The sequence below is a fragment of the Suricata suricatta genome, chromosome 1, assembly GCF_006229205.1.
Source record: "Suricata suricatta isolate VVHF042 chromosome 1, meerkat_22Aug2017_6uvM2_HiC, whole genome shotgun sequence".
NCBI lineage: Eukaryota > Metazoa > Chordata > Mammalia > Carnivora > Herpestidae > Suricata > Suricata suricatta.
Genome location: NC_043700.1, coordinates 13,609,229 through 13,631,765, shown reverse-complemented (window position 1 = coordinate 13,631,765; position 22,537 = coordinate 13,609,229). Strand labels below are relative to the sequence as shown.

Genomic DNA, 22,537 nt, shown 5'->3' with positions numbered 1-22,537 from the left:
GTGCAGTTAAGCCTGACGGCACTGAGTTAAAGTCCAAGCCTCTGCACATTTATGGTCTCTGGTCATTTGCTCAACAAACGTTACTGCACGGCTGCCGGTGGCAGGGATGGAGCTTGATAAAGCCGATGAGGACACAGTTTCAGCCATTGTGACATCTGTGGTGCGGCGGGGGAAACAAATAAATAAACAGGAAGCCATGGCCCCGAGTGAAAATGCAAGCAGAGGAGCAAGCCCGGGGTGGGGGTGAGGGGCTCCCCACCCAGCTGGAAAGGCGGCAAGAAGGGAACCCCAGAAAGAGGCAGCCCCCGCTGAGAAGCCTCGAGGAGAGACAGGTGCCACACAGCGTCACCGCCTGGTTCTCCGGCTCTCCCTCACACACTGACAGCTCCAGCTAGTGTTTCCAACTTTTCCTGCTCGAAACTTCCAAAGAACCAGCAAGCGAAAACACGGCACCTCATCTTTTGAGCTGTAACTCCTTGGAAAGACCTGGGCTTTCAGGACACTTAGCGTCCTGTGTCGCCCTCTTCCCCTGGCATTTCCCTCTTTCCGTAACACCAGGTAGAGTGGCAGTGGACATGCCGTGCCTTCTGTGACAGCAACCGGAGGGCTCCCACCTGTGACCAGAGCAGTGGGTATGAATCATCGTGATTAAGAACAGCATGGTTTGTACGGAGGAAAGAGCGGACTCTGACATCCCAGAAATCTTGGGTCTAGTTCCTTCCTCTGACTCCGTGACCCGGAGTAACTTCTAAATGTCTCCGCAGTGCATCCTGGTATTTTCCTGTCTTCCCTCCATATTCTTAGACAAATGTTCATCACTGAGCGCACGCACACGCACACGCACACGCACACACACACACACAGATGTATATGCATGGATAGGTGATACAAACGTTGGGGGGATAAAGTTTTAAAATTTTAAATAAAAATGGTAGTTATCTGGATGACCACTATATTATTCTTTTAATTTTTATGAATGTTTGAAACTTTCATAACAAAAGTTTTAAGGAACAAAATCCCTACCTTCCAGAGTCTTCCATCTGTGACCTGTGATGTTCTCTCTATTCGGGGCACACTTTCTGGTCCCAGGAAATTTCACGTCACATCTTCTTCTCACGTACAAATCTGCTCAGAAATGGACAGTTACGCATTACCACATCTCCTCAGCTTTGGGCATATTTACGCTTAGTTCTTACTTTTTAAAAGAGCATTCATATGTTACTCTGAGACAAAGATTTTTTTAAATGTTTATTTATTTATTTTTGAGAGAGAGAGGTAAAGAGGGAGACAGAGAGTCCCAAGCAGCATCATGCTGTCAGCACAGAGCCTGAGGTGGGGCTCCAACTCAAGAACCATGAGATCATGACCTGAGCTGAAATCAAGAGTCAGATGCTTAACCAACGGAGCCACACAAGCACCCCAAAATTTTGTATCTTCTTTAAAGGACTTCAGGATAGGCAACTAAGAGAGGTTTGGAGGGCCAGGGCGGCTGTCTTCCCAGAGCCCTGTAAAGCATACCAAGAAGCTCTGTCGGCCCGTCTACACCCACGCTTGCACAGCACAGTGTCCCTCTTTAAGCCACATGTCTCAAGTGGGTTCTGCTTTACACTGGCTGCTGTTCTGGGTCCCATTACCTCTCTAGACCACAGACTGCTCATTTGTGAAACGAGGCTACGGCACCAATGGGTGCTGGACTGGCTCCCCAGGGTGGCGCATGAAGCGTGTGGGCGCCAGGGCGCCACCCTGTGGTAGACGTGACTAACAACAGGCCTAACACTGGACGGGATGGACGCCCTCTAGGATCGTCCCGAGCTAAGATCCATGGACGTTTATAGCAGTGTGGGTTGTGTCCTCACAAGAGAGCGCCCTTCCAGGCTTCCCCCACTTCCCCCCTCACACCCCCTCTATAACTCACAGCGGGAGCTGGATCCTATCACCCCAAAGCGAACGGCTCTCCTGACTCTGCCGGCCTGTGAGCCTAAAGCAAGAGAACTCAAAGCAAAGTGGGGTGGAGGCCGAAATCCCACAATCCAGGAGCCTTTCCTTGCTGCTCGTCCTCTGAAATAAAACAAAACTGCTCAGCTTTTCCCCACTAAACTGTATTTTACAGGCCACACTGCCTTAACTATGGTTTAAGAGGTATTTTCTTGTTATTCAGACCTTTTTAAATGTATTTTTTTAAGAAAAGCTTTATGAAAGCACATTTCAGTCTAAAAATATAAATACTTTCCTTTAGGAAGTCACCGCTCCCTTCCCCTCACATATTTGAGGAAATACTGCAGATATAACCGTGATGATGTTAAAAAGGAAACCTGACCACAAAACAACTTCCCTCCCAGTGTTTTCATGGGAGCCAGTAACAGCCGATGCCCGAAGTGATGGGAGCTGGGCGGGGGCCCCTTTCCCCTCAATGTCATGCACCCCCTTCCGTTTTCTGGGGGCCGACTGTTAAATCAATCCAAACGGGAGCCAACAAGAGCCCTTTTCATTCGGGGACATACACAACTGCAGGGCCTGGTCCTGAAGATTCAAGCCCCTGAGGCCTCCCATCGGCTGAGCGAACTGCAGGAATCCACTTAATAATCCTGCGGCGTGGTCCTCCTTCCTGGAAGGTCGAAGCGCGAGCGCCGTCTGACCGGCTTCCGCGTGGGCCCCTTCTTCCCAGCTGCTCTCTTGCCCCTGCTTGTCTGGATTACGTGATCATCACGAGTCCGGCACGCAGGGGACCCCCGAAGGAGCCCTGTTTTCTCTTTTCTTCGGCACGTTTCAAAGAACTGACAAAAGCCGTTGAGAAAAGGTTTCTTTCGGACTCAGTGCTGCGCAGGCCACGGGTGCCCGCGCCTCGCTCCGGCCATGGGAGGCATGGAGGAGCCCAGCGAGAAGTTACGGGGCCTGCTCGGTGCAGGCGGCTAGCGGCGGCGCCCGCACGCGACGCTGGAAGTCACACTGTCTCTCTCGGCTTTATGTCCGGCCGGGGATGATCATCGATAAGTGCGATAGTAAGTCCCAGGACGAACCGGTATGAATGCAGTGAACCGCTGCCGTGTGTGGGACCCCCAAGGCAGCGCGCAGTGTGAGGGCTTGGCGCAGGCTTCGTGCAGAATCAACAGAACAGAGTAGCACTCCTGCCATGGGTTGTGACTGGGAACTTGGATCTGGTACCTAGTAGCTGTAGGACTAATACTTGGGGCTGAAGGGCAAAATATTTAGCCTTTTCTGGCTTAGTTTCCTCATCTGGAAGATGGAGAGAATACAAGCACTTACGTCAGAAGGTTGTAATAAGGAACACACACACAAACACACCCATAGCTGTGTGTGTATATACATATTTATTTTTTAATGTATTTTCACACTAGAATATAAACTGCATGGTAATGGGAAATAATGATTATTTGCTGCTATGGTGACTGTCTGGTATCAACTTAGCGAAACGGAAACTACACTTCCAGCATTCTCTTCCCTGCATATTCTCGGCATGGAGAAGCTTGTGCGATCATCTGGAAGTCAGGAGGGAAGCGCCTGCCATATTTTACACTCTGAAGGTCAGGGCTCCCCCGGTGCAGGGGCAGGGGCAGGAGCCAGGGGGGCGGGGGATCTGCGGGCTCCCCCGGTGCAGGGGCAGGGGCCAGGCGACTCCTCCACTTCCTACCAGATTCCTTTCTCAGCTTCTCGGAGTCCCCGGCCAGGCGTGCGCACAGTCCATGGTGAAGACCGCCAGCTCCTCCTACAGGTTCCCTGTGTTATCAGGGTTAGAGCAGGAACCGATGGACGGGTTCTGGTTCCTTCTCCTGGGTCACAATCTGCTCTTGACGATGCCATTTCACATCTAGCTTTCCTTCCCCACGAGTTGGTCTAGGTTACCTATAGAGACTTCGGGATGATCACCAGATAGAGCCGCAGCTTCTACAATTGTGTAAGGTCTGATTCCTAAAATAATTCCATTATTCTGCATCACTTACAGCGATCTGGCTTTTCTGACTGAACTTGGACATAGGGGGAAACTGGTGTCAGAAGTGGTCCCAGAGACTGTGTTCTCTGAACCAGTTCTAGGTAATCTGAAATTGGTTCTCTGATCTGATTCAACTGAAAGGCATTAATGGCCAGGATCATTAATTATAATTGATAATGGTAGTCTGTGAGATGCACAGCAAAAGTTACTTTAATGGTTACCGGCAATCAAATGTCTATAACAAACAAAGCTTTGGGTGATCGAGTGGTTTCTCCCATAAAAAACTTCATATATGTAGTGGGGTTGTTTGGTGTCATTCTGGAGAATTTGGGGGGGAAATGACACGCTCTGGGCTTTAAATTCCTAACTCAAGTTCTAACGGACAAGAAATCTATGCCTTTTAGCCCCCAAACCAAACCTTTTTCCCATAGCTATGGGGCCAAGATTTCTGAAAGCCAAACCCAAAGTCCAATCCAATGGAATTTCCAACTTTAAAGGATCTCTTTTGCCAAAGTAAAGGCAATAATCGGGAAGAAGGAGGAGCCTAAAAACTGGGAAGGGGACATATAGGAGGTCAACGCAACTAAGGACGTTGAGTCCCCAAGTTCTGCCGGGTCTTCTTTGCCAGTAGGAGAAATTTGTTCTCTGATGTCTAAGAAAGCTTTCATCCCTGTGCTTGAAGATCCTGACATGGTCTCTTCCAAGGCTTTAAACAGAGACCGGTGACCATCCTCAGGGTGAACTTACTCCTTCTAGACCAGATCCAAATTCCAACAGGCCCCACCAGGTACAACATATGACCCAGGCCATACATTCCAGAAGAACTGCAAGATTTTACAAATCTTAGAAACTTGGAGGGCATGCTTGTGAGTACAATAAGCGTGTTGGATCATAGTAGAAGGAACACAATGTTGAACTGGGTTGAGTTTGTTTATGGAAATATATAGTAATGTGTGTTGGCATAATATAAATTGTGTTCTGTGTTCAGTGTGCTAGCTCAGTGGCAGGTAGTGACTCTAGCACTTTCCTTATTTGGTTGACTGAAACCTGGTAACTTGGTTACCTCGACCCAAAGGTAGTGACACTAAAACTTTAACGAAATAGCACAGAAAGCTTCTGCTACAGGGTGAAAAGAAAATAAGAAACAGAAGTACCGATTTCAAATATGTTCTGTCTTTAGGAATGAGTGAAAAGGAATGGGTTATCTTGTTATTCACGTCTAAGAGCTCCAGCTCTTTTGAAGTTCATCTCTCTCTGCTTTTTATAAGAATCCCAAGTGGGAACATCATGGATCATATTTTCCCCAGTCTTGTGTACCACTGTGATATGCAAATATTCTTGCCTTCTAAATAAAGTCTGGGAGATGTGGTTAATTTTAATGAGAGATTCTAATTAAATCATTTAGCCATGCAAGCACAAAACCTTCCTCTTTCCAGCTGCTCCTTCTCCTGTAGTATCAGTCCCTTTGGTTGAATCTAGTGTGCACACTCTCCACTTACACGGGCTATCGAGTCCACTGGTTCTGTGACTTTTCCGTTATGACCCAATACTTCCTATCTTTGGAGAAGTTTGAACTTCTTCACTTGTATTGTGGCTTTAATTATCATGGCTGGGGCCAGAATCCAAGGAGGAAAAAGGGGATGCCTGGATAGAGTGCAGGTGGGGGGAGCATTCTCCCCGCCCCGTCCCCACAAACTCCCAGTCCTGGAGAGCTTCAGCAGGAAGCACCCTCATGAATCTAAGGAACAGTATACGCTGCCTGAATTTTTCTTCTTTTAAACAGATTCAATCCCCAAATGCTCTTTATACTCTTAAATTTTGCTTCTTATTTCAAAAAAAAAATACACTCTCTTTTTGAAATCTCTTTCTTATAGAAAGACCTCAGCCCTTAAAAGGAACTTTTTAAAAGAGAACAATTATGCAGTGGCTTCTTAGGAATCTCATTCTCAATGTCCGATCTACATGAATTATTTTTTAAAACTCCAGGCATAGTTGGGAGAGGAAAAGCGTTCTGAACACCCATCCCCCACAGTTGAGACGGCGTGTAACATCCATCACTGATGCCGCTATCATTTATGCTCCTTGAAATTATTCAAGGGGCAAGACGGTCTCTTCCACTGAATTTACATAGAACTTGCCAATTTAATTTTAATATTTTAATCTATAATTTTTATTTAAAAAATGGTATCCTTTATCTCACCAATATCACTGGGAAAGTTGGCCTTTCACAGTATAAGGAATTAACTCAACGCCTATTATTTATTCAAAATATGTAATAAAAAATCTAAGGTTTGGTTATATGCCATACCATGTAACCCCAACATATTTGAATTTCAGTTTATAAAGTTAGTAAATTCAGAAAAATGTACTGCAGTTTTCTGTTCTCCCAACTGTAAGATAAGAAAAACAACACTGGCTGCCGTTATCACTGGCCTAAGAGCCTGAGTAAGAGTTTTGCAAGCACAGCTTGCTAATAATTGCTACCTAATCTGGAGCTGATTTATGCGCTGGAGCAATTTTATGCTAGATTTTCCAGGATCAAAGCAGGGACGCAGTCATTCTGTAGAGACGGCCATTATGCGAGTGCAAACGTAAACAATTCCGCGTACCTGAACTGGCAACCTGAGACGTCTCCTTAAAATAATACAAAACATGCAGGAATGCGTATGTACAGTGAGTGGGTGTGTGTATGATATACATGTACACATGCATCACCTGTATACATATGTGCGTACACGTGTGTGCACATGCATGTATATGATATCTACAAGTATCACCTGTATACACATATGCCTGTGTGTGATACATGCATGTAACACCTTCAGAGGTGCTGCCTTCATTTAATCCCATAAGCATGACGATATTCACTTTATAGCAAGTCTCACTGCGTAAGAACACCTGTACAGTAAATATGTATAATAATCTTTCATCTACTTGAACAGGTCAGGAACGCGCTCCCCCAAGATGTTTCTGATTCAGTGGCGCTCATTAAATGTAAAGATCAGAAGGCGCTTATAAAATATCCAGCTCGTCTCACTTCTAAACATTTTCTATAATTTTTAGAACTTTTCAGTGTTGGGGCGCCTGGGTGGCTCAGTCAGTTAAGCCTCCGACTTCGGCTCAGGTCAGATCTCAGGTTCGTGGGTTCCAGCCCCGCGTCAGGCTCTGTGCTGACAGCTAGCTCAGGGCCTGGAGCCTGCTTCCGGTTCTGTGTCTCCTTCTCTCTGCCCCTCCCCCTCTCATGCTCTGTCTCTCTTTGTATCAAAAATAAATAAAACATTAAAAAAAATTTTTTTAAATAAAAAAAAGAAATTTTTAGTGTAGAAATTTCAAAAGTATTTCTTTTCTTCCTGGATTTCTCTGCAATGGCAGCTACAATTAGACTTTTTAAAAATAAGTACCATTAAATCAAGACGTTCTTGGCCTTGGTTAATTGTTAAGCATTCTGATGCCCCAAAGTGTGCTGGGTCCCCATCAATCTCATTTAAATGACATCTCATGAACTATTTCTTCTTACTTTTGCTGCTTATTGGTGCCTTCTGAGACATTTAATCCTAAGTAGGATTGCCAACTAAGATATATGATATCCAGTTAAATGTGAATTTCAAGTAAATAACAAAAATTCTTTAGAATATGTCCCAGATATTACATAGCATATACTTGTGCTAAATTTATTTTCATAGTTTACCTGAAATTCAAATTTAATTGCCATCTTATACTTTTTAAAACAGCTTTATTAAGATATTCATGTATCATTCCACTGTTTTACTTCTACAAGGCAACAGACTTTAGCATACCATGGAATTGTGCGGCCATTATTACAACCTAATTTTAAGACATTTTGTCACCCCAAAAAGAAACCCTGTAGCCATTTCAGTCACTCCTCATCCCCAGGGTCCCCTTATTCTGCAGCCCTAGGCAACCCCGAATTCACTTTCCGTCTTTGCAGAGCTGCCCATGCTGGACACGTGACCTTCACGGACTCATATGACTCGTGGTCTTCCGTGACTGGCATCTTCACTAGCCTGATTTCAAGGTCCATCCACGTTGTAGCATATGTCAGTGCGTCTGTATTTTTATTTCTACATCTGGCAACACTAATCATAAGGCAATATGAAATAGAACCATTTTGCCTAATGTAAGGTAAAAAAAAAAACTGCTCTTTACTATCAGACTCTGATCCAAACTGATCCCTGGAATATGCTATCCAATTCTCACATCTCCTGTAGACTCCCAGAATTTGCCACTCTGGATGTGGAGACCTGGGATCAGAACTGTGCTCCAGGTGACAGGATTGGGGGCGGTTGGTGGAGCAGCTGGCAGAGGTCGGAGGCACAAAGGGGAGAAAGAGCTGGGGCTCCAGTCGGTGGTAAAAAGGGCCGGAGCCAGCCATCCCACAAGGGCAAGGGGAGCCAGAGCGGAGTGTCTGCCTCCCACGTCTCTGGGCCTTCGGTGATGCTTTCTGTCCCTCTTTCCTTCTAGCGCTCCCCTTGAGGTTGGTTATCACCAGATTTTTCCCTCTGTGAGAGGTGGAGAGGAAGGATAACGAACACAGGGATATTAACCCGCAGGCTGAAATTCGGGCTAGCCCCACGGCCAGTGACAGCGGTCTTGGGCGGGAGGAGGGCTGGGGCGTGAAAACAGTCCCACGGCAGGCAGGCATCTGAAGGGACTGGTTGGCTGCCACTGCTCTCTCCCCGCTTCCTAGCCCCCAGCCCCAGCCCTGACTCCTTCCGCCCAAGGATGTGGCGACTTTGGGTACAAGCTCCTGCCTCTGACCCTGACAGTCTGTCGTGCCCTTGGCCTGGAGATCTCTGGTCTGTGCCCCGTGAACCGCGGCTCCTGGAGATCCTGTTTAGGACTACGGAGGAGGAAGCACTAAAACTTCACCAAACAATTCAGCCAAATGATTATTTTGTTCTTTCTTTGTGCAACGTTCCTCTTTGCCTTCCTCAGAATTAGACAATTTTATTTTCCTGGCTTAGACAGATCTCAGCAGCTGTGTGACTTTGCTCCTAAGGGTAAGTGAGGGGACCTCGTCCCTTCAGGGATTTGAGCAGTAAGCCCAACCCCCCTCTCCCGCCTTGCGTGACAGGATGCTCGGTGCATGCCTGATGGAACCAGCGCGCCGGCCCACGCCCCCCACTTGTAAAATATGTATTTCAAACTTGATGTATCTTTCAGCTTAAGCCTTCATCAAAGCTGCAGCCAGCAGCAAGAACTCCCCCAGAGGGCCTCACTCCAACACTTCTGTCTCCCACAGAGAAAGGAACCCACTCTCACCCCAAAGTACATGCTCAGCTGGCAGAGTGAATTTTTATCACATTAAAAGAAAAAAAAAAAGAACCACTAACCATCACTCTCCAGGAACTCTTGCAAAAAGGTCACTTTAATGCAATGCTTATCAAATGCATTTCAAGGAATCCAGGGTTTGGCTAACTTGTTCTCAAACTTTAGTTTTGTAAGATGTTGTTTTCTTTTCTTCTCTAAGTTCCCAGTGCACTTTAAATTCCAAATATTTATGGTTCCCTGAGAGCAAGCTGTTGTTCTTTGCAGCCGGGGGGGCCAAGGCAGCATTCCTGCCCGGCAGGACCCTAAAGGGAGAGGAAAGAATGATAAATAGAATCCACTGTGGGTGAGCCTGGTCCAAGCGGAGTGATGCTCCTTTCATGCTGGGGGAGAGGGACCTGTGAGCCTGGCTGTTCGTGGGAGCCGCGCCCCCCAAAGACGCCCGTGGCCTTCAGAGAGGCGCAGCTGTCCAGCCCCTGGGGCTCCCGGCCACTGCATGCCTCAGTTTCCTCTCCCCGCAACCAACGCAGTGAAGAGAACACTAGCATTTCACAGGTTAGAGTTCCTCACGTTCACTAACAACAGCAAAACACAGTGAGAGTAGGTGCGCACTGCATGCGTGGGAACAAACCAAACTACCCTAAACATGAGAAATGTATGAGAAACAAAACAGAAAGCCACTGCATGCCCAGGGGACTCACTCTCTATCCCTGGGCCCAGTAACTTCTGAACATATTTCTCCCAAGAGACCTCTTGTAAGGCACGAATAGTTGTTTTATCAATGTATCCATCAATCATTACATACTGAGCACGCCTACAGTATGTAAGGCATTGTGAAATCGTTACTTAAAAGTACTGAATGCGTTTCTTGCACTGTATGTGATTAGCTCATTAGCCAAAATAAAAATTCTCATTTAAAAAAATTACTGAATTCCAAGATTTTAAGGAGACTTGCGCCCTCATAAATAAAGAGGGAATTCTCATAGCAAAATTCTCTAGGAAGATAATGGCTCACTAATGTCTCCTGTTTGGTATAATGCTATGTCTTGGGTGGTTCAATGAACCAAAGAGAGATCATTTCAGCTGTGTATCACTTACTGGGCAGGTCTTCTGAGAGAGGAAATCTTTGATGTGGAATCACTGGGAAGGCTCCCCCACAGCACGCCAGCACTACGTCATCCTTCTAGTGTATCTGTGGGTGTATATATGTGTACATACACACACACGCACCTGCCTACCCCCATACATATATATACACATATACATATATCCTTTGTTGGTTCTTAACCAAAATTAACCCATCTAATTTACCTCTAGAGTTCCTCTAGCTCGAACATTCCAGGACTCTGCACTGTATCAGTACCTAGCTCAACCCTGAGGAAGCAGAACATAGGACAGGCCTATGCTTCTAGAAGTGGGAAGTTCTGGAGCATTAGGCGCTGCCTACAGAAGCGGCTCCAGCGGGGAACCTGGGGCAGAGAAGGGACTATCAGCAGGCAGAGGAATCAGACGGCAGCTGCAAAGGCAGCAAAGTCAAACGTGGCCATGTTGTACCCAGAGCCAGGCGCGAACCTGCCAAACTAGATTCAATGGCCGAGTGTCTAAAAATATGCTCAGTGGAAACAGCCTACTGATCCTCTTCTCAGAAGAGACCATTGCAGGACACAATGGGGTCAGTATTTGAGCTTTCATTTTAATGCCTAGAAGAATCTACATTTACGCAGGCAATTTTCTCCTACTCGGGAATTAAACTTCTGACTTCTTTGTTGAATCCTGGTAGAAAGGGGCCAGAGGTTAATGGACTTGGGAATCCGAGGCCCAGTGACACAAGAACTGTGCACTCCATTATCACTTGAGCCTCTACACATTATCAGACTGAATAAATACAGTAACGCCTCACTCATCTACAACCCAATTATACCGCAAATGCATAAATGGGAACCAGGAAAGCAGGAAAGGGCCTTCTGATAGAGTAGAGATTATAGGCACCAGATATAATGCTTGAGGTAGAGAGAGAGGGACAAAGGGACAGACCAACAGAGCTCAGTGCAGCCATTTCTCTTAACCCGCGAAGCAGGCAGCCCACATTTTGTAGACTATATTGGAGAGAAGCAAGGTTTTCTAAAGAAATCAATTAATGAAACTTGTCTGCTTCAAGACTTAGCTTTGAACAAAGGGACCGAGCCATGGTTAGTGGTACAAGCCTTAAAAAATAATAATAAAAAGGAAAAACTCAACACAGAAAAGAAGAGGCAGACATAAGGACAATGCAAAGAGAGCATGTGCTCTGGGACAGGGACTCTGCCCTTAGCTGTGAGGCCAAAATGTTACCAGCTGACCTCGAATCACAAGGAATAGGAACGCATTCTCAGTGCCCACAACTGACTCTATTCCTGTCTAAATGAGCTATAATATTGTCTCATTGATTTCAAGCTTTCTCAACAAGTGCCAAGTTAGTTAAACCTTTGGAATTCTGGCTTATTTTCCGGTGTGCTGAATGCAACACTTGCATTCAATATAATTTATTCTGTTCAAGGGAAGCCCTTCAGCCTGTTACTGAGACCGTTTAAGGCTAAATTCTACAGTTATGGCAAACTTGGGAGTTCTGGCTTTCTAACTCACAGAAATTAGAAATGACAGAGGATTTATTTACCCACACACAAATGCTAACATCAGCAAGAAGTGACAGGTAAAAAACAAATAAAGGAAAAGAAAAAAGACAAACTCTCCAGTGGCAACCCAACTACCAGAGAGCTTAGCAGACTTCAAACCTCATTACAGACCCCCGTGACACACATTTGATGGCGTAAGCCTGCCAGAAAAAGAAAAGCACAATTGGAATCAGTACATCTGATTTGAAAATGTTGAAAAGTAAGCAGAAGAATTTTAAAATATTTTGCCTAAAGGGGCTTAAGAAAAATAGAAACTGACCTATACACAGCAAGTTGTCAAGAGATGCAGACAATTGAGGTCTATACTCAGTTGAATAGAGTCTCCCCAAAATTCTTGTCTGCCCAGAACCTGTAAATATGACCTTATTTTGAAAGAGAATATTTGCAGATATAACCAAGCTAAAATGAGGTCACACTGGATTTGGGTGGGCTCTAATCCAATGACTGCTATCCTTAGAAAAAGAGAGAAATTTGGGAATAGACACACAAGGGAAGAGGGCCATGTGACAACCAAGGTTGAGATGGCAATAATGCCACAAGCCAAGGCCCACCGAGAAGTGCCAATAGACACCAGGAGCTGAAAGAGGCAAGGAAGGGTCCTCCCCCAGAGCCTTCAGAGAGAGCACGGCTCTGTGCGCACCTGAACCGCTGGCTTCCAGTCTCCGGAGCTGCGAGACAACACCACATTTCTGCCGTGTAAAACCACCCAGTTAGTGGTACTTAGTTTTGGCAGCCCTAGGTAACTAGCGCAAGGTCCTGTTCCGCCTGGTTCATTCAGTCGGTTTAGACAGTTGCTTTTTAAATCAATACACGTTGTTCGTTGAGCGAGTACCATTTTCCAGACATCATGCTAAGCATGGTGCCTGGGTCAAGGCATCTAATCTTTACAATAACCCTCGGAGGTGGATACTATTGCTACAAGACACGTTCCATGTAGTTTGAAGCTACATAGCTACAGATGGGAAAACGAGACAGGAAGAAACTAAGGACCTTGTTCAAGTTCTCTCAGCTCGTGAATGTTGGACGAAGAAGTTGGCAGGGGCACCAGGGTGGCTCAGCTGGTTAAGCATTTGACTTCATCTCAGGTCATGATCTCACAGTCCCTGAGTTCAAGCCCTGCACTGGGCTCCGTGCTGACAGCTCAGAGCCTAGAACCTGCTTCAGATTCTGTGTCTCCTTCTCTCTCTGCCCTTCCCCTGCTTGCACTCTGTCTCTCTCTCTCAAAATTAAACAGTTTTTAGAAACAAAAAAGGGGCGCCTGGGTGGCTCAGTCAGTTAAGCATCCGGCTTCAGCTCAGGTCATGATCTCATGGTTCGTGGGTTTGAGCCCCGCATCAGGCTCTGTGCTGACAGCTGAGAGCCTGGAGCCTGTCTTCAGACTCTGTGTCTCCCTCTCTCTCTGACCCTCCCATGTTCATGCTCTCTCTCCCTCTCTCTCTCTAAAATAAAGAAAAACAGTAAAAAAAAGTTTAAAAAAATTAAAAATAAAAATAAATAAAATTTTAAAAAATGAAGTTATACTCAGGCATATTGGTTCCAGAATCATCTTCTACTGCATATATGATGTACTTTGGAGATTAAATCAACCAAATCCATTGTTTTCACATTGTAAAGTATCCAGATAACTCACTCGGCTTCATCTTGGATGATTAGGATATTTGTACTGGATATGAAATTCTAAGTTGAAAGCTTTTTCCCCCTTAAACATTATTAAGATGTTTTTCCATTATCTTCTACCTCCGCTGTTTCTCATTATTATTCTTCCATATGCAATCTGCCTTTTTTTCTTTGGCTGCTTATCTTTGGTTTTTTAGCAGTGTGCTGATGATTTACCTAATGATAGTTTTCTTTGAATGTATCCTGCTTGGGATATGCTGAGCTTCTTAGGTATATAGGTTGAAATACTTTTTATCAAATTTGGAAATGTGGGACCATTATTTTTTTTCAAATAACTGTTCTGCTATATTTCCTCTCTCTCCTCTTCTTCTGGGAGCCCATGTTAGAACTGTCCCACAATCACTGAGCCTTTGTTTTTCAAATCTTTTTATTCTATTTGCTTCAGCTTGAATGACTTCTATCCATCTGTCTTCAAATTCACTGATCCTTTCTTCTGCTAAGTGTATCAAATAAATGTTTTATATCAAATATGTATTATTTAATTCCAAGAGATCTATTTTGGCTCTTTTTCTATTTGCCTATATTCTTGCAGCCACTAGAATACAGCCTCCATAAGGGTAAGGCATTTTAGTGCCCTGAGTGCACTGCTTTATCCCTGTTCCCTGTAACTGGAATGATATTTGTTCATAGACAAATACATGACTTCATCTCCCTGGCTACAGCTAATGAGATAAGGAATGAACAGCTGACTTAGTAAAAGCTATTTGGAAACAAATGAGAGTTGACGGGTTCTTCTTATCCCCCGCTAATGTTTGATGATCTCAATGTCTGCTGATTCTTCTTCTCCTGAAAATCTGTACATAGAAAGGTACAGGGCTGTCTGCGTGACTCAGTTCAGTGTCTGACTCTCGATTTCGGCCCAGGTCATGATCTCATAGCTTGAAAGTTCAAGCCCCACGTTGGACTCTGTGCTCACAGTCCAGACCTTGCTTGAGATTCTCCATCTCCCTCTCTGCCCCATGTGTGCTCTCTTTCAAATAAAAAAAACCAAAAAAACAAAAAAAACAAAAACCAGACAGTTACCAACTGCCTTAGTTTAGGTTCTGAAGAAGCAGACCCTGAGAATCCTGAGAAAACTATTCAAGTGCAGATTGTTTATTCTGGAAAGGATCCCAGGAAACATCTATGGGTCATTTAGGAACCAAGAAAGGAAAAGAATGGCAGCCAATAAAAGATGTATTATAAAGCACATCTCTTTGTAGACAACTGGAGTTTAAGGCCAGAGGAGAGACGTGGGGGAGGGTTAACCCACCTCTGGGGCGAGGGGACTTCGGTCTTAGTACACCATTTCAGTCAGTCACTGATTGAGGATGGCTCGGGTTGGGGTGAGGGGTTTATTTTGAACTCTTAGTCTGCTACACTAACATCTCTGGGAAGACAGGCTCTGCACCCAAAGAAAGACCTCAGGCATCACAAATCCTGCGGAGTGTACCTCAATGATAAACTGTAAGGAAGCATGGGGGGGGGGGCGCTTCCATCAGCAACTAATCAAATTATTTACTTTGAGAACATATATCTAATAAGACAAATACAGTGCTAGGCTCACAGAAATATTACTCTGGAATGGTAGATAAATTAGATTCTAGAGTCAACCCAACTCGGGTTTAACTATAATCTCTTCTATTTACCAGCTTTGTGACCCTGAAAAAAATCACGTAACTTCCCTCATTTATGAAAGGGACTAAGGCATAAGTAAGATTGTACCTGGCACAGTCAGCACTAGAAAAGAAGAAACTTACACCTTTTTCCTCCTCCTCCTGGATTTAAGCCAAAACAATAAATTACGAAATTTCAGTCATCAGTGAACCAGGAAGAATCTGCCTGGAGAAGATGAGGGAAAGGGAAGACAACTTTCTGGCATTCCTGAGTTACAATACGGAGGAAACACGTCTTCCCTTCTTCCCAGCTGGGAGCTTGAGAGCCCACAAGAGCACAATACAGCTGACAGAAATGGAGAGGCTAAGGAGAGAAGTTGGTCCAGTGTGAGGACGACTAATGAAACAATTCACTCAAGCATTCGGACATTTAGTCCAGGAGAGGTCAGAGATTTGAATGTTGTCCTAGATTTTGACAACCTACTAACTCAGCTTAAGCATTTTTAGCAAATAAATGTATGTATACTTCAATATGGATCACTTGATTTTTTAAAAATTACTTATTTTGAGAGAGACAGAACTTGGGTGGGGGGAGGAGCAAAGAGAAAGAGGGAGAGAGAGAATCCCAAGCACCTCTGGGGGTTGGCACACAGAGCGTGATGCAGGTCTTGAACTCCCGAAACCATGAGATCATGATCTGAGCTGAAATCAAGAGTTGGTCATTTAGCCAACCGAGCCACCCAGGCATCCCTTGATCACTCGATTTGACTTGGAAAATGCTGTCTGGAGTTTTCACTGGGGCACAGGACATAGAACTTGGTGAAAGACAAAAAGATTGCTGCAAAGGGAAAGAGGGCCCGTCAGCCTGTGGTGGCTGAATTACACAGATCACACAGGCCCATGTGCCTATGGCGTCTGGTAAGACCTCATTCTTGTGTGTTGACAAAACCATTGGTATCACTAACGCACATTACCCTGTGTTCCAGTCAATCCCAAATTTCTATGGAGCTGGAAATGAAAGTGAAGGGCACAGCTGGAATCACTTGGGTTCTGGTTTCTCCTCTTAAATGCTTCAAGACATTGTGTGTTGGGACTGGGAAGCTTCCAGGAATCGTACATGGTTGTGGCTTGTGGTTTCAGTTGTCATTCGGATGGGCCAATTCTTGAATGAATGACTAGAATGATAGCAGGCAAACGACAAATGGGCAGAGGTGGGGGGAGGGAGGAGTTCTCAAGAGTAGGTATAAAAGTGAGAAAGGAGGAGGAGGAGAAGGGGAGGAAGAAAAGACAAGAAAATAAGAAAGAACAGGAAAAAGAAATCTGACATACTGGGAGATAAACATTTCCAAAGAGTACATCTATAGTTTACCTATATATATGCAATAAACATTCCCCAGTCCCTTCTGATGTGTCAAGGACGGTCCTGGGAGCTAGAGACAGAGCAGTGGATCAAACATGCCTTTCTGGCACTTACATGCTCGGGGTCCTGCCGGGAGGGCCACTTAGGAAGTCATGCCAAGGCTTAAGCGACTGTGTCCCGTATACTTAAAACTTTGAAGCTTTTCAGGTCCCCTGACATCATCCCTTAGGTCAGAGATCTGAATCCAGATCTGCCTCTTACAATCTAAAAGCCAAGATTCAGCAGAGTGTCTGCTAGGAGAATTCTCCCCGGCCTGATAGCACTGGAAATTGGGAAAGAGAACGACTCAGTGAGTAGGTTGCCAAGCAACAGATCAGAGTCACCACCTCCTCAGAAACCTTCTGGGTAAGAGGAAAGCATCGTGATTGTAATTACAGTGGTGGCTCATCGGCTTCCTCCTCCAGCAGCCATGGGGCAGGAGCAGATGCTTATCGTGCTCAGGGCAGAATCTCCGCATGGAATCCACACGGGGCACACCGGTATCGCGTTCCTAGGCATTCCTTTGAAAAGCAGATTTTGCCCCAGAAGCTTTGTAACAATTACTTAGAAATCACCACGTCGGCAGCTGGCAACGAGCAGACACCTGCCGTACTCCCTTCTTGCCCCAGAGCATTGCCGAGGGAACGGTGCTGCGAGTAGGAGCCAGGTAAGTACTAATATGCGCTGATGGTTCCAAGGTGACGAACAATCACGTGCAGAAGCCTGTGTTCCTACACGGCGGTGAGACCAAGAGAACCTAGGGGAGGAGCAGTGTGGCAAGCATGAGCGTGTAGTTTGGGGGAAACGGGCTCTCACCTGGCTCTGCCAACCAGCCATGTGATCTTGGGCAAGTCCCTTCCATTCTACCCTGAATCTGATACCTTCTCACCATCTCTCCGGCCACTGGGACCATTGCGACATCTGCTTCTCATCCTTATCTCCATATCCCAATGGTCTAGGATCAACGCGGCAGCGGGGACAACCCTGCAAAGTCTCAGGTCTTGTCACTGTTTTGCTGCATCTCCCCACTGGTTCCTGTTTCATTCAGAGGAAAAGCCAAGTCTGTGCAATGACCTGGAAGGTTCTACAAGATCGAAATCTCCTGCTCCTGATCTCATCTCCTACTACTCAAGCCCTTGTCCACCTTGCTCTCTACGCTATTCCGACACTTTTTGAAACTGTGGTGTGCTCCTGCTGCAGAATACTGGAATTAGCTCTTCTTCCTCTTCTCTTCCTCCCCTTCCCCCCCCCCTATTTCCTTTCCTCTCTGAGCCTGGAACACAGTCTCTACAACTAGCTCATTGCCAACCTCCTCTTCCACCTCAAGTCTGCTTAAATGTTCCTTTCTCAGTGAAGCCCACTGTAACTTCCTGTTTAAAACTTCAGCCCCACCGCAGCCCCTCAATGACTTACTGTACTCTTCCATTTTCCAGAGCATTTATCACCTTCGAAAATACCTTACAATTTACTTCTTATGTTTATAGTTTATTATCTGTACTCCTATTAAGACCCACGAGGGCAGGAATCTTGGTGTATTTCACTCACTGATGCACCTGAGCTGGCCTAAAGGAGCACCTGACACATGGTTAGTGTTCAGTAAGCATCTGTTACATGGATGAATGAACAACTCAGGGTATAATAAAAAAATCTCTATCCACAGTCTCTATTCACAGGCAATCAGGACTCTAGGCTGAGATGGCCAGAAATACCCAGTAGGTTTCTTAACTTGTCTTCCGAGGCGTGGTAAGGAAAGCCTGAGTAGATAAAGCACCGCGTCCATATCCAGGGAAGTTGCCCTTGAAGTAAAGAGCACTTGTTTCTTGTGATTCTCCTACGAGCTTGCTCCACCAAGTTCCCACCCGTCCCCGTGGGGCGTGTGCTGGACTGAGAGACCAACGAATGACCAGACTGCGGTCACTCACGGAGTACCTAGACAGAAAGGGACATCCTCCCTCCGACACACAGTTCAGACACATTCATTTCTACCACGCCCCGTGGACTGAATGGAATCCCGTAAACGGTGAGGCAAAAGACTGGATCCACTACTACATGGCCAAATAGCTTTCTCAGCATTGGCTGAATCCAGAACATGCCCTTAAACATTAAACTCTCGTAAGGTCCAAGATCTCTGCCAATTCTTGTTACAAGAGAAAAAGGCAAATCAAATCCTGACCCTCTCATAGCATTAGGTTAAATTCCTTCTAGGTAGCACACTTTACAGTGTTTTATTTTTTGTTTTGTTTTGTTTTGTCTTTGAGGTGAGGGAGAGGCAGGGGGAGAGGGAGAGAGAGAATCCCAAGCAGGCTCCACGCCCTATCAGAGCCTGCCGCAGAGCTCTCTCTCCTGACTGTGAGATCGTGACCTGAGCTGAAATCAGGAGTCAGACACTTAACCTACTGAGCCACCCAGGTGCTTGCCTACTGACTTGTGACCAATATTCACCCACCACATTCATGCAGGGTAGAGTAGAATGAGGGGGAAGAAAATAATCTCTTTCCATGAGGCACTTTGCCCCCCAGGGACAACAGGTAGCAAAATGCAAAAATGGGGGTGCCGGAGTGGCTTAAGTGTCTGACTTCAGATCAGGTTATGACCTCACGGTTGTGGGTTCAAGCCTCGTGTTGGGGCCTGTGCTGACAGCTCAGAGCCTGGAGCCTGCTTTATATTGTGTCTCCCTTTCTCTCTGCCTCTCCCCTACTCATCCTACTCATGATCTGTCTCTCTCTCTCTCTCTCTCTCTCTCTCTCATAAATGAATAAACATTTAAAAAAATTTTTAAGAAATCACTAATAATCTAGCTGCCTTTTTTATACTAAAAATATCTTACAAAAAAAATCAAAATACACACTGAAGTGCCAATGTGCCCATCGTTCAACTTCGATGATTAGTTCAAAGTCAATCTCATTTCACTTGCCACTTACCAAGAACCTCAGGTTACTTAATACTTCACCGTACTTTCCGAATATGGTAGTTATATCTAGAAGCACTATCAGAATCAGGATCAAGTTTTGGGCAAAATTACTTCACTGAACTGTGTATTTCCATCAGGAGGCATATAGTTTCAAGTTGCCTCTCTTTTTGACAGGTCACAGCTATTGACAAGTAAGAGTCATTACTAGCTGGCATGCTCCCATAGGAGAAATCATTCTATCAACTATTTGGTTACCGTAAAGTACAATTCATTTAGCAACAGCAAAACAAACACTTGATTTTTTTTTTCTTTTTCTTTATCAGTTTTGGGGCACCTGGTGGCTCAGTAGGTTAAGCATCTGTTCTTGGTTTCAGCTCAGGTCATGATCTCACGGTTTGTGGGACTGAGCCCTGCGTTAGCGTTAGTATGGAGACTGTTTGGGATCCTCTCTCTCTCTCTGCCCCTCCCCTGCTCGCACTCCCTCTCTCGCTCTCTCAATAAGTAAACTTTAAAAAACAAAAAGCAAATTAAGATGATTCTTAAACATCTTCCAACATAGTCTATGAAGTTTCTTTGTTTCTTTTATCTGAGTGCCACTGTGAGTTTATAGATCTATCGGAGCCTCTGTCAGTTGGCTCCAAGGTCATTTTGGCATGACTCTAGCAAGATTTGGTTATTCCCCAGCTTCTGGTATGACGAAATGTTCTGAACTCATCTTTACACTGAAGACAAGATCTTTAGAAATGGAATAAGCAATTTCTACAAGCGTCAGGTGCTTTAATTCCATTCTTAGGAAGCACACATTTAAAAAAAATAGTCTGAACAGTAAATAAATCCTTGTTCAAACTTCAAAAAAAAAAAGTAATAGTAGGTGTTGACCTACCACTTTCCAGGATGAAGTTCCTGAAGGCAGCGAGCTGGACTTCCAGGCTGCTCTGGTGGAGAGAACTTTCTCCCTCCTGACCAAACCGATAAGGCAGCTGGCCTCAGTTCTGGATTATCTTTCTTCTCTGTATCCAGTTCAGTAACCTGAGTAACAAGCAATGGGTTAACTTTGGTATTTCATCCACATTACGGTTCTTAGTAATGTGCAAGGACAGTGTAAGTAAAACACTGCTGAGCATCTTAGTCACCTCCTGGCCATTCATGACTGTGTCAAACTCCCTCTGGAGAGGAAAAAGGTGAAAATGCTAGAGGGTTCTGGAGGGCAACAGAAGGACCATGAAGACTGTGGAGAGGGCGAGATGCAGCTGCGACTTGAAGGATCCCTGTGGCAGATATGACCCTCTGTCTACCACACCAACGCCACTCCCTGGGCAGCCCGGGAGATGACATTTCCTTACTTCCGCTGGCCACTGAAATGTGGGAATGAACATTCCAGGCTTAGCTTGAAGAGGGAAATAATGACCCTTCAAAAATGTATCCTTTTGGGGGTGCCTGGGTGGCTCACTCATTTGAGCATTTGACTTCAGCTCAGGTCGTGGTCTCACGGATCATAGGTTCCAACCCTGCATCAGGCTCCGTGCTGTCAGCTCAGAGCTCTCTCGGAGCCTGCATCCTTTCTGTCTCCCTCCCTCTCGCCCCTCCCCCCACCCATCCTCTCTCCTCTCTCAAAACTAAATAAACATTAAAAAAATGTTTTTTAATGTATCTTTGTGTTTTACCTTGCTGGTCTCCCTCCCTTCATGCTTTGCCCCCAGCGGGCCCCTCTGGGCAGGCCTGTACCTCTAGGCACGGTGCTTCTCAGGGGGTGGTCTGCGATCACAGCTCACAAGCAGACATGTCTGTGCCTCCAACTTGAGTAGAATGTTTCATGTCTCAGACACCTAACCATTCTTTCACCCAAAGGGAATTTCAGGGTTAGATTTAGACATATAGAACCTTTTACCTTTTCCCAAAATCATACGGCCAAGATCCACCTACTACTCCTGTGAGACCTTCTCAAATAGGAAGAGAGAGCTGTGAGTGGGCATATAAACTGCTTAATCACATCCTCATCCTCGAATATCACTCGGCCCCGCACACACCTTACCTCCAAGGGGACTGTCGTGGGTCACAAAGGAGCAAGGTCACGGCCAGGATCCGGCCACTGACTCTCTTCCCACTGGCAGCTGTGATACTTTCCCTTTAAAAATAACATTTATCATTTATTCTTGTTAGAAAACCCACATTTACTGTTGAAAACACATCAGAATAACAGATAAAGACAATTAAATCACCTATAATCCAGTATCCCCAAACTCTTAGTTTGGTGTGTGTACTTCCGGTCACTCGGACCGCTCTGGGTATGTGTGCGCCATGTTGGTTTTGTCCTCTCAAACAGGATCGTATGTTCTGTGGCTGGCTCTCTTCCTCAATGATACGGAGTGCCGGTTTTCCCCTGCTACTAGGTATTTCTCCAGGACCAGACCTATCTATCCGGAAGACAGGTGGTTTCCCAAGGGTTTGTGGGTCGAGGCTCGGGCCGCGCTGGAGTGGGCGCCCAGATCTGGCGAAACCCACACACCGGAAGGAGGAAGGAGGCCTGGGGGGTGGGGGGCACCGCTTGGCACCAGCATCGCAGACGCTCTCCCCTCTGGGAGCGCGACTCCCAGCTGCACCTTCCTGGGTCCGCCAGGAGGCCTTGCCCCCCGCCCGGGCTCTCCAGCCCTGGCCTCCCTTTCTAGACACTCGACGCTGTGCTCTGGGAAGCGGACTTTCTCACTTCGCTGCCGCTGCCGTGGGGCTTCGGAGGCGGGTGGGGGGCGAGGGGGCGTGCGGTGAGGGGCGGGGATTGGGACCCGGGGCGGCTGGAGAGAGGGTGGTGGCCCGAGCCAGAAGCGTCTTCCCGGACCGTGCTGCCTCCCGGGAAGAAAAGGTCGACGGGACACCGCTTCACGTCCTAAGTGCGCTTTGCAAAGTCCCTGGGAGGCATTGTGCGTCCAGCTTCGGGAACGCAGCGGGGGCCTCTCCGGGAACCGCGGCCCGGCGGCTTGCCGGCGGCGGGAACGCGCGTGTCGCGGCCGCCGCGGGCTGTGACGGCCACACCGCGGGAGCGCGTGCGTG

General features: G+C 46.1%; 1 protein-coding gene across 1 annotated transcript in view; it reads right to left on the bottom strand.

Annotated features, from left to right (window-relative positions):
• STOX2 (storkhead box 2) overlaps nucleotides 1–22,188 on the bottom strand; it is a 263,796-nt gene extending 241,608 nt beyond the window's left edge. Inside the window, exons 1-4 of the transcript XR_003906613.1 lie at nucleotides 21,712–22,188; nucleotides 21,525–21,617; nucleotides 20,376–20,521; nucleotides 1,024–1,125 (exon numbers count right to left, since the gene is read on the bottom strand). The gene's annotated coding sequence lies outside the window, so the exon portion shown is untranslated. The remainder of the gene's footprint in view (nucleotides 1–1,023; nucleotides 1,126–20,375; nucleotides 20,522–21,524; nucleotides 21,618–21,711) is intronic.
• Nucleotides 22,189–22,537: the final 349 nt, after the last annotated feature.